The following is a 12,229-nucleotide window of genomic DNA, read 5'->3' as shown; positions in this document are numbered from 1 at the left end:
AATGAGCTAGGCTTTGCTTGACATTTCTATCTCTTAAATATATTGGATGCCTAACTCCATAAGAGAATCTTCTGAATAATTTTCAATTGCTTGATCGAGAAGACGCTCAATTAACCTTTTGGAATGTGAATTTTGAATAACTCCAAAGAGATGTCAAAAAACCTTCAGAGTCCACAACTTAAAAATGTCTCTCTCATCAAACATTTGATTTTTACTTTTACATGTAACATGGTTGTAAACTACATCGGATAAACATACATGTATTATTAAGCCAAGAGGAAATGATACAAACGTGAGGTTGATTAAATTCCGATCGACTTCATGTTTGTAGAGTTTGGTGACGAGGTTTTCCAGTAGACCCATACAGTTATCCGAGACCTAATAACAATTAAAAACCGTCCCCCAATTTCACCTATAGGTATATTGATGAGATGTCTTTAAGTCGATCTATATTTGCTATACAACTAGAAGAGACAGATTGTAAATAAGTGGTATGATAAGCGTGGTGGGGGCAATTTCCTAAGTATTTATCTATTTCTAGATAGTAACAACCATAATTACCCTATTTGAGGTATTAACACGTCTCGGCTGTTTCGATGTTCTAGATTTCAGTGACAGATGTTGATTACTGTCCAAAAAAAACTAAAATAATGTTTAGAAAGATGCAGGTTAGTGAAGATCATGGGGAAAATTCGCCTTTTTTGTACAATGCGTTATCTACATAGTAATTACCAGTAAGTTCCTTGGAAGTCGTTATGAATGAGGGCTAATGTGCGCAAACGTGCAGTATCTTGTTTGCCTAGAAAGCTTTGTACGACGATTTTTGATATTGTTGGTGAGGATGTAGATATCAGAATTTGAATAAGTTGTTTTTTAACCTAGAACATCCGTTCCTGAAAGTGGTTATTTTACTACATAAAACGATTTAGCTAGAAACTTAGAGGCAGTCTTAACGTATGTCACTCGTATAGAAGGACAGTGTCACTACCATAAAGTGCTATTTCCCCCTCTTCAATCATATCTATATTCTTATCTTTATTATACATTGCCATAGTTTAATCGATTTTGAGCATAAATTATATTGTTTTCTTATTATTTCGATGTTCTTCAATGTTTTGATATTGTTATTTTGTTTGTTTTAAAAAACAACAGCTTTATATAATGGTCAAGTATGAGAATTAGAGTTAATGTTTCCACGCGTGGAGATTTTTATCGTTTGGGACGCTTGTTTAGGATTTCAATGCGGCATTTAATAACCAATAACCCCATCCATCATCAAAAATACCCTAAGTAACATTCGGTAAGAAAATAAAACGTACAAATGTCGCTTGTAAGATCAATTTATTAGATTGCCTGCAATGATTATAATAAGTTGATATTTCGAAGTCTTGTCCTCGGATTTTTACACTTCCCTTTAATACACAGAGTAATTGTTAAGGTTTTGTTCAGCGTTGATAAAGACTATTCAACTTGTAATGGTAAGAGTTCAACATGGATGTGGGATGAATCTGTTACTTCTTGCGATTGAATAAAGAACCCAATACACTTCCAACAATCAGTGCAGTTCCCCCAACGACTACCGCTTAAAGAACAGTGTCAGCCTGATAAAAAGTAAAAACAAAACAAGGCCAGAGTATAACAGGTATTACCGATGCCTGTAACAACGGTAACAAGAGAAAATAGAACTGCTAAAATAAATGTGATACAATTCCAAATTTTGATGAAATTCGGGATATATAAGAAGGTAATATCTACATACGTCTAATACAAGCAATGTCGCCTTTTCTAAGATTTTTTTATAATACCGGACAGCGTAAAGGAAATAATTGACCAATATAATCAAAAAGAAATTTCCAGGGGCGACCGCCATCGAATGATCTGGATTTGTTTGATTGATCATTTCTTTATTGTTATTACCTTCTTCTGAAGCATTTGAATAAAAGAGGAACCTACAAATGAAATCTGAGTGAAATTCATCACAACCTATCTGAGAAGGACACCAGCTTCGACGAATACAAGTTAGATACGAAATGTTGAGAAAGATCCATGAATAACTTTATGAGAAATAGCGACAACGCTCTTCTAATGTCAACATTCAAGATGGCAGCCTGTCGGCCATTTGTTTTCCTGATCAGCCTTAAAATGGAATGGGCTTAATTAGTGGAAAATGGAACAAATACGTCAAGTTTCAGAATCCAAAATTTAATATCCTTCCAGCCTTTTCTAGATATAGCGATAACAAACTTAAAATCCAAAATGTCATTTTGTTTTCCTGATTGGTCTCTTTAAACTTAAATAAGAACGAATATTCAAACACTTCCTTCACTACTCTCGGCAGAAATTGTCTGTCTGTCATCCAGAACTACGTTATTGCAGCAAAATTAAACATGCACAAGCGACCAAGGAAAACCATCATATCAAGTTTCAGAAATATCCTTCTAGAAAAAGCAATACAAAATTTCAACTGCCACAATTCAAGATTGCCCGTTTGTTGGCCGTTTCGATTTCTTGATCAGTTTCAAAACTGAACATGCACTAGGGACTAAGAATAGCCTACACAACAAGTTGTTATTAAAAGGGTCATCGGAGGAGGTTAAATGGCCCCGTTACTTTTCAATATAGTTCGTTTCATATGAAGTCAAAATCAGCGAAGTAAAGACTGAACACAGGTTGTTACGCTTGATACCATGCCTACATTGAAAATAAATTGTACCTCATCCAAACGCAATTAATGACTTTTTGATATATTGTGTATTCATCTTGTCTTGGTATTAAATCTGTATCCATTTCCCTAATTTACGTCAAAAGTCACGCGTTAATGCACATAACACACGTGTTTGTGCCATATGTGGCCAATATGTTGTTATGTGTAGGATTTTGTATTATTAAGTGGATTACTAGCTTTGCATGTTACCATAACATATATTACCGAGGCACAAGGGGCCCATGGGGCATGCATCATTCAGCTTGATATTTCAGTCAATATGGCAAATCACTCTAAAATATTTCAAACACTTTTCCCATCTGGAATCTGCATCCAATTCCAGGCATTGAAGTGAACACTTTTCTTAAAGTAATATTTAGATTGCTGGTTGCTAAGAGGATTCAAATTATGTTCGGGGACCAGATTTATTTCTTATTACTCCTGCAATCTGTAACAGTATCATGATTCATTGTGTCAGTTGATATCACTTCTATAAGCTTGTTACTGCTAGAGCTATATCCCCTTACCGGGGACTCCCTGATACAGGTCTCGCGCAACTAATTCAACCAATCAGCTGGTGTTTTACCTGAACCAAGTCCCTGAAGAAAATGTGTTTTTTTAGGGTTGTAGCTGCGTAAATAACACATGAAATGGGTGCTTTCGATTAACAAAAATAAAGATTAGGGTCTTGAGATTTCGAAAATGAAAAATATACACTCATGGTATAAATAGAAAGACGTAGGATTCCAGGTGTAAAAAAGGCGGGAATTCGCCAGGTGGTAGTTCTCCCTGTCTACTGTAAATACCAGGGTTACTGACTTCCAATTACTGGTGTGGTCTTATATGCAATTACACCTATCCAATAACATCATTTTTCAGGTAGGGAAACCTTCAAACTTTAATATGAACTTCAAATGAGCGATTGGGGCGATGGAATCATTGGTAATTACATAAAGTGAAATAATTAGTTGTGTGAGACCTACAGAAGCTGTAATGGACGCACACGTACGTCATGGTGATGAATACACGGTGTCAGAGTACATTTACATGAATTCAACCGAACACTACACAATATAATATTAGTATTAAATATATAGTGTGGATATAGTAAGGGGCCGAACGTCAAACTGTGAAGGTCACTTAATAGAATAGACATTCATCACCATTTTTTAAGCATCGCACCGAAGATACGGGAAGCAAAGTTTGTCAGAATAACACCAACTGATCAGTATTCAAGGTCACTGTGTCAGAAGGTCAAGGTTAAATCCATGTGTATACTGACAATGTTACTAGAATGATCAAAGTTACCCTTAAGGGTCAAACACAAAGCTGGGTCTTTTCTGACATGACAGCGTTTTAGTTCGTTTTCCAGATAATCACTTTAATTGAATTAGGGATGACAAATTTCAAAATCATTCCCAGTGCTAGTAAGGACTATTCCAGTAAAACATCTATCCCAATCCAGGACTCCAGGTTTTGTTTAGGGGTACCACCCATACAATTTATTTGATAAATTACATAGAAGTAATATGATGGAAATCCAACCAGAAGTGTTAGTATACAATTTTTTTGAGTACTCGGGGCAGGTAGATATTGTAATTGTTCTTTTCTTGGAAAGATTATTCCCCAGTTTTTTTTTAAAAAGGCAAGTTGTTTAGAAGAATTCCTACAAAAGCGGGAGATATGTATATCAAACTTCAGAGGAAAATCAATATCAACACCTAATAGTTTTACACTTTCTTCACACATTATTTCTAACCCTTCAACAGTAAACTATTTTATAGAGGTCCTTTAAAAAAAAAAAAAAAAAAAAACAACATTGCATGGAATGTCTCTGGATTAGCTTTCATCCTATTGAAATTGAACATGTCAATAAGAACTTTGCTGTCTTATTTTGAAGATCATTTTTCACATATCTTTGAGTGTGCGTTATTATCAAGGTAATTGTATAAACAAATGTGTATAAAAAGGTTTCAAATATCATTGATAAAAATATTAAAGATCAGAGGTCCAACTAAAGAGCCTTGGGGGACATCCTACTTTACGCCCATCAGCCCATTCACTGGTCACATGCCTTATCTGCTGTTGTCTGCCACTCAAATAACTGAGTAAGTCAATAGCTAACCTATCCAAACCATAAGCATGCAGCTTCTCGAGAAGTAGGTTTTGTGGAATGCAGTCAAAAGGTCCATCAGAACCGCACCAACATGTTGATGGATGTCCAAGGTCCGCCTCCCGTCGAATAATCCATATGAATGTTAACTTGTCGGTTAAGAGGTTCCTCTCATATGAATAATTTACCTGTCGGTAAAGCTGGAACTACGTTCCCCCAATATAGATGTTTATTTGTTTTTGAAGTGGCTCGCCTGTATGAATGTTTGCCTTTCTGTAAAGTGCTTCGATCATAGGGATGTGAAGGAGTTCGCTTGTATGAATGTTTACCCCCCCCCCCCCCCCCCCCCCCCAATGATTATTTGTAATCCGGCCATTATCTACATAATATAAAATATCATATTGGCTGTAATCCATTGCATCCTTAGGTTTATTTCAGCAGTGCTTACGATGGTTTTGATATTAGGGATGTTTCATGTGCTATTTACTGCCGTATATGAAGCAACTTAATAAATTATATATTCACATACATGTAAATATTTTCAGTTTCGTTTTGCGGTTCCTTGAAATGATGTGATTAGACTGATATGTAGACCTTGTTAACTGAGTGAATATGGAATGCATCCTGCAGCTGCTCAAATCACCGATAAAGATAATTCTGACGGACCTTTGGCCTCAATGTAGGAGATTCGAGTAATATATCTGTCCCATTTAGTTAAAATCTAGGCCGAAGACGCATATCTGTATGTTGAATTGTGTAGTATATGTCCATCATTCGCATAGAAGGTATACACTACTGTACTATAAACACGTTTTGGCATTACCACGTTCAATTCGGCTATCACTTTTCACGTGAAACTCTTTATATAATAAACCACAGAGGAAAACAATCCTGTTCTCTGTCCCACCGTACATTGTTCACAGGAGAGTGTTGTATATGAGCAAATATTTATTAATTTATCTATTTATTTGTGTAACTAAAGAAGTGTGCTTTTACACGATCTTTTCTGCTTTCGAATTATAACTCTGACTACATTTAGGTATTTTCATTCTTGTCAGAATCATTTGTATTGGAAATGAATTGAGGTCCAATAACTAGCAACATTTTCCGTAGAAAACATCCAGTCAGAAGAAAACGCCAAATATTAGTGAAAATGATCTGCTGAGAAATGAACGCGACAATTAGGATATTTGGGATTTCCCTGTTGTTTACTATAAAAGGAAATACAGGAATGTTCACTGCTGACAAATATTACACTATTTAACTCTATAAAACAGAATATTCTACAAGCAGCTTTAAATCCCCTCTAACGTTGTCTTTTGTATTAATTGTGCCATGTATGACGTACAATTACGACAAGGTGTTAATGGTCAGTGTTCTGCAGGGAACAATAAAGAAAGTCAATGTTTTTATAAACCTCCCTGATAATTCAATATCGTCTGAGCGCCCGTATTCCCGAGGAAATTAATCCCCATACAAATAATCCCACACTGAATACACCGTACCGGAGGCAGTGAGAGCAACGTTACATCAGACTAATGGTTGCAATGACTACTAATGATTTCTTTGTTTCTCGGAGACGACGTTATCGCAGTAATGGACATAGACAATATAGTTCCAAGATATAATGGTCATTCTACAGAATTTAATAGATTTTCATCTCGTTATAACTTTTTTGTATTGGCTTCTCTGTCATTTTTTGTGCATTGAATGATGATTTGACTAAAATTGTTCCTGGTCAGTTTTGGAAATTAGCACGGAAACTTCATAAAATCATTGATGATATTAACAAATCGGCCCTTTGAAGTTAGTCTGTACAGACAGCCAGTGTTCCAGCAACTCGACACTTTTTGAAAGTGAATTTGTCAACAAGATAATTAACACCAGTAATATTCTTCTTTATAGGACTTGTCTTTTTACATTTTTTTCACTTTCGATACAAAGTTTCCATTTCATTTCTTCTAACAAATTGCTTCTTAAATCAGTAAGAAAGAAACGACGCAACAGTCAACTTTGGATGACCTTCCTGCGACTCCTTCTACAAGTTCCCGCTCTCTACGGTGCAATTGGACACGTTATAACTGACGGACTTCGCATTGTTCAAAATGCTAAGCTACTAGAACTGTTAATCTGCAGACTCATTTGATTTAATGGAATATGAATTTCAAGATTAATTACGTTCAAAGAATTATCTGTCAGATTGCATTTCTTCCAGTAGGACCATATTTTTTAGAAGAGCGAGCAGCTTGAACCCAAAAATGAAAACAAGCCAGAAATCTCTATTTCTTGATCACGATGTCAAAACCAAACTAAAGTAAAATCAATATGTCTGGAGTTATGATAGTGACTGTAGATAATTTATTATTTTTAAATTATTATATCTCATGTTAGCAATGAACTATGGTCGCTTGATAACTAGGGTAACCCTACTGATACGGTGTCCGGGTTTTTACAGTCACAGTACTAATCAATTATTCTTCGGTAAGGCGATATTTTATAATATTGGATAGCGAGAAGGACGAGGTTCTTCCTCGATTATATTGGATGAAAAAAAAAATCAGTAGAATCCTTATCATCAATGTTTTTATTACTGGCTCGAGTAGTGTATCCTCTATCCTAACTTTTTACTATCGTTCTTGGTTCAGTTAGGTTATTGGGCTGCAGTCCTATTTGGATACCCCAGAAGTATAGGAATTCATGGAATGTGGAATTTGAAGATCCGCACAATCTTTTGATTTACCTTGCTCCCAGAAACGCAGCTTATATCAAAGCTTTTGCCTTTAGTACTTTTTGAGCTCTTGTGATGAGAGATTTAAACGAGAACGGCTTACTTGTACATAGCTGTTAACTGTACGGAAGCGTGTTTTGTTAGACAACACTTTTGTTGAATTTGGTGACGAGATCTCCCAACGAGCTATTGTTTTGTCCCTCTGTTGGTTGACTTGTTTTGTTTTCATCCGAAACACACTAACACAAGAACTTATTACAGTATTTAACAACGATTTCCATTTCCATTTCGTCGATAAACCAGAAGACGCCTTCTCCTCTGGTAGGTTGGTCTTTTTCTCTTTGTACTTCATGAAAAGCTATATTTTGTGTTCTTATGTTACGTACTTTAATCGTTTTTTTTAAGTTAGAAATATCGTTTCTTTATCAAGTCGTCATTCACTGTTGTTTTCAAGCTACATTTACTGTATAATAGTACATTTGATATCAATGCCTTTCACGTGACGTCAATACATTTTCACGTGTACTCGTTATAGATAAAATAGAGGTCTTTATATCTTTGCTAAAGTTATTTGATTAGAGCTTATTATAGGGTGGATGATAGCTTGGCGAGAGAAAAAGCTGAAAGCAGTTGGTGTGCAGGTAAGGTTTTTATACATTTAACTTCTTTTGCATTTTTGAACAAGAATTCCAAGTTAAACAAATTTTACTATCCCAATAGCATGGTCATATTTTTATATTCAGTTCAAGTATACCACCATAAAACGCTTTATCCAGCTTATCTATGGATTGAGTTTACATCTGAACATAACTCATTCTTCACCAACAATATTCACCGCTCAATTAATGATCGAGTATACTGATGTTCACCTCTCGATTAATGATCGACTATACTGATGTTCACCCCTCAATTAATGATCGAGTACACTGATGTTCACACCTCAATTAATGATCGAGTATACTGATGTTCACCCCTCAATTAATGATCGAGTATACTGATGTTAACCCGTCAATTAATGATCGAGTATACTGATGTTCACCCGTCAATAATTAATGATCGAGTTTACTGATGTTCACCCGTCAATTAATGATCGAGTATTCTGATGTTCACCCCTCAATTAATGATCGAGTATACTGATGTTCACCCCACAATTAATGATCGAGTACACTGATGTTCACACCTCAATTAATGATCGAGTATACTGATGCTCACCCCTCAATTATTGATCGAGTATACTGATGTTCACCTCTCAATTAATGATCAAGTACACTGATGTTCACCCCTCAATTAATGATCGAGAATACTGATGTTCACCCCTCAATTAATGATCGAGTACACTGATGTTCACCCCTCAATTAATGATCGACTATACTGATGTTCATCCCTCAATTAATGATCGAGTATACTGATGTTCACCCCACATTTAATGATAGAGTACACTGATGTTCACCCCTCAATTAATGATCGAGTATACTGATGTCACCCCTCAATTAATGATCGAGTATACTGATGTTCACCCCTCAATTAATGATAGAGTACACTGATGTTCACACCTCAATTAATGATCGAGTATACTGATGTTCACCCTTCAATTAATGATCGATTATACTGATGTTCACACCTCAATTAATGATCGAGTATACTGATTTTCATCCTTCAATTAATGATCGAATATACTGATGTTCACCCCTCAATTAATGATCGAGTATACTGATGTTCACCCCTCAATTAATGATCGAGTATACTGATGTTCATCCCTCAATTAATGATCGAATATACTGATGTTCACCCCTCAATTAATGATAGAGTTTACTGATGTTCACCCCTCAATTAATGATCGAGTATACTGATGTTCACCCCTCAATTAATGATCGAATATACTGATGCCTTACAGGGAAAGATATAAAAGTATCAACATTAAAGAGTGTTCTCACAATAAGAGTTATTATCAAGACCACTACGTTAAATCTATCAGTTTTAATGACACTATCCTGATATGGTGTTTACACGTCCAGGGGACATAGATTCCGGCTATTTCCTCTGTCCTTATATATATTTCTGATTCGTTAATGGGCCAGCCTAGCACGCCCCTCATGTATGGCGTTATAATTTTTATCTGCTGTTTCATTCATTCGTAAGAGGTCTTTTCTCATTATTCTGGAGACGGTTTTTCTTTCTGATGTTTCAATTTAAGTCTATTGATAAGCCTTAATAGAGTCCTTTGCTCAGGCTGGACATACCGAAGTTATTGAAATGGTACATGTTGTTCCCTGCTTACCGCTCAGCAATGACAACGTCACACCCAGAAACACATTTCAGTGACACGACCGTAAACTGACCTTTAAGGTGGTTCCACACAGTTTGACCCAAAATCGAACCTTTTACAAATTGAAATTGTGTTTTTATCGCTTTCTCTTGGCCTGGCGGTTCGTCTGCTCTCGAGGCGAGCTGTCAAATTTTCAATAACGGTCACAAATGCGTTTTTGTGATCAGGAACGGTAACTCCTTTGTCCGAGGAGTTCCGAATCTACAATACATTCGGATCGGTGTTTGGAACGTCCTTAAAATTGACCTTATTGAATGACACACCAGCCTTGATATAACGTATTGTGGCGATAGGTTTTTGAACATTTATACTCGTAATTATGTTTACTAGATTCTGTAAAGTATAATACTTTGATTCCGAAGTAGATTTCTAATTCCATGTATATTTTTGTATTTCTCTATTTCAGCTTTTCAAACGGAACATGTCTTTTTGTAGCTCTATCACTTCACATAATGAAAAAGTTCTCAACGGGCTGGAAATCGGAGATCTGGTGGAATTTCCGAGAGAATTTTATAGTCACTGGGGAGTCTATGTAGGTACGTCATTTTACACTTATATGTATAATGTATACAAAAACGTTACTGTTAATATGAAACATTTTTTCTGCTGGTTGCTATTTATCAACGTCAATGAACTTTTGTTTTTAAGTTTGAAGTTTCGGTGACTACTCTGTCGCCCTGATCTGACGAATAGTCAATGAAGCGTATGTACACTTAGGTTTATAGTGTTTAAATTGTTATTAAAAAGACCTATTTTTGTCTACGCAATAATCCTATGTACACTGGATATACAGGTCGTAGACAGTGTGAATATCGATTCGGTTACACTTTGTTTTAACCTTTAACCTGATCATATATATACGAGAGTCTATGGGACCCCTCGTAGCGGTTTAGAATTGGACCGCTTATCCTGATAGCTTTCTTAACCTTTACCTTCGCTTGAACAGGTTGCACTCTCTGCCGATCAATTTGAAAATGTCCTAGTAAACGATATGATTTTGTTGTGCGACATGATCACTGGTTACCAATTAGAGACTTGTTTCCGTCCTGATCTTACAAATTTTCTGCCTTTTGGGATTCCACATCTTTCTGGTGTTCTCGCAGACGAATCCAAAATCTTACCGGGGTATTTCCTTTGCTTTATTTTTTTTGTTAACTTACCTGATACGTTACGATGACATGTTGATATTCTGTTTAGGCACTCGAAGGGATCTCTTGATTTAACATCAAAAATAAAACAAAGAAAGGAACAAGTAAATAACGTCAAGGAAAAAATAAGATGAAAAGGTCAGTAGTTATCTCTTACAAACATGGATTATCTGAAACCATACAAACGAAAAGATATCACGATGAAACACCACAAGACTTTTCCAAACAACCTTCCTCTTTCTAAGGCTAAAAACGCCTCGTGAACATGTACATATTCGATCGGATCAAAGCACGGGTCGATCGGAGAGTCATCATTTTTTTCCCGCGCAGTTTCATCATGTTCCTTGTCCATTCAACAAGTGGTAGGATATCCGTTGTATGCTCCATATAATTACTATAACATTTAAAATAAATCTTAACACCTATTGAATTAATCTAAGTTCAACTTTCATTAAGCAGAAATATATACACAATGTTTGTAACCATTCGCTTAAAATAGTATGACGAAATAATGAACACACCTTGATGGTTTAATATTGAGCTTGATCATGTTAAACATCAAGCTACAATATAGAAATTCGATTCATTATCTAACACCAAGGTACGTAGCTACACCAGGTATATATCATTGTTATCCCGTCGACATGTTATATGGAAATAAACAAAACCAACCAAGAGACTGGACGTTGTGGGTAGATAGTCTTAAGTCAAGTTTTATCATGTGCACGTGTGAACTGCTGTCGCAAAGAGGAACTCAATCATTCTTATGATTTCATCCTCGGTATTCCTCCTTGTGTTTTTTTCTATAATAGATGCTTAAATATTAATTATATATATGTGCATTGTAGGAAACGACGATATCGTCCATCTGATGGGATGTAAAAACGACTGGTTCTCTGGTGTACAATTTATTGGGAAGGCTATAGTTAAAAAGGAAAATTTCTGGAAAGTCGTTGATGGACGCAGGGCAAAAAAGAACAACAGTCAAGACAAGATAAGGTAATATAAACATAAATAATGTAAAATGTGTATCTACTTATCTTGATCAAATTACACAGAGCATTGGTTATTAGATTGTGGCCATGATATTTGATATACATCATTAAAAACTGTACCCCGGAAACATCGCTGTATGTTTATAAAATATTGTTTAATGAGAGTGTGGTTATGGCGTAAACTGAAAATAAAATATTCATTATTTCAGACCGCC

The sequence above is a fragment of the Pecten maximus genome, chromosome 2 (genome assembly GCF_902652985.1).
Source record: "Pecten maximus chromosome 2, xPecMax1.1, whole genome shotgun sequence".
Classification (NCBI taxonomy): domain Eukaryota; kingdom Metazoa; phylum Mollusca; class Bivalvia; order Pectinida; family Pectinidae; genus Pecten; species Pecten maximus.
Note: the sequence above shows the minus strand (reverse complement) of the source record.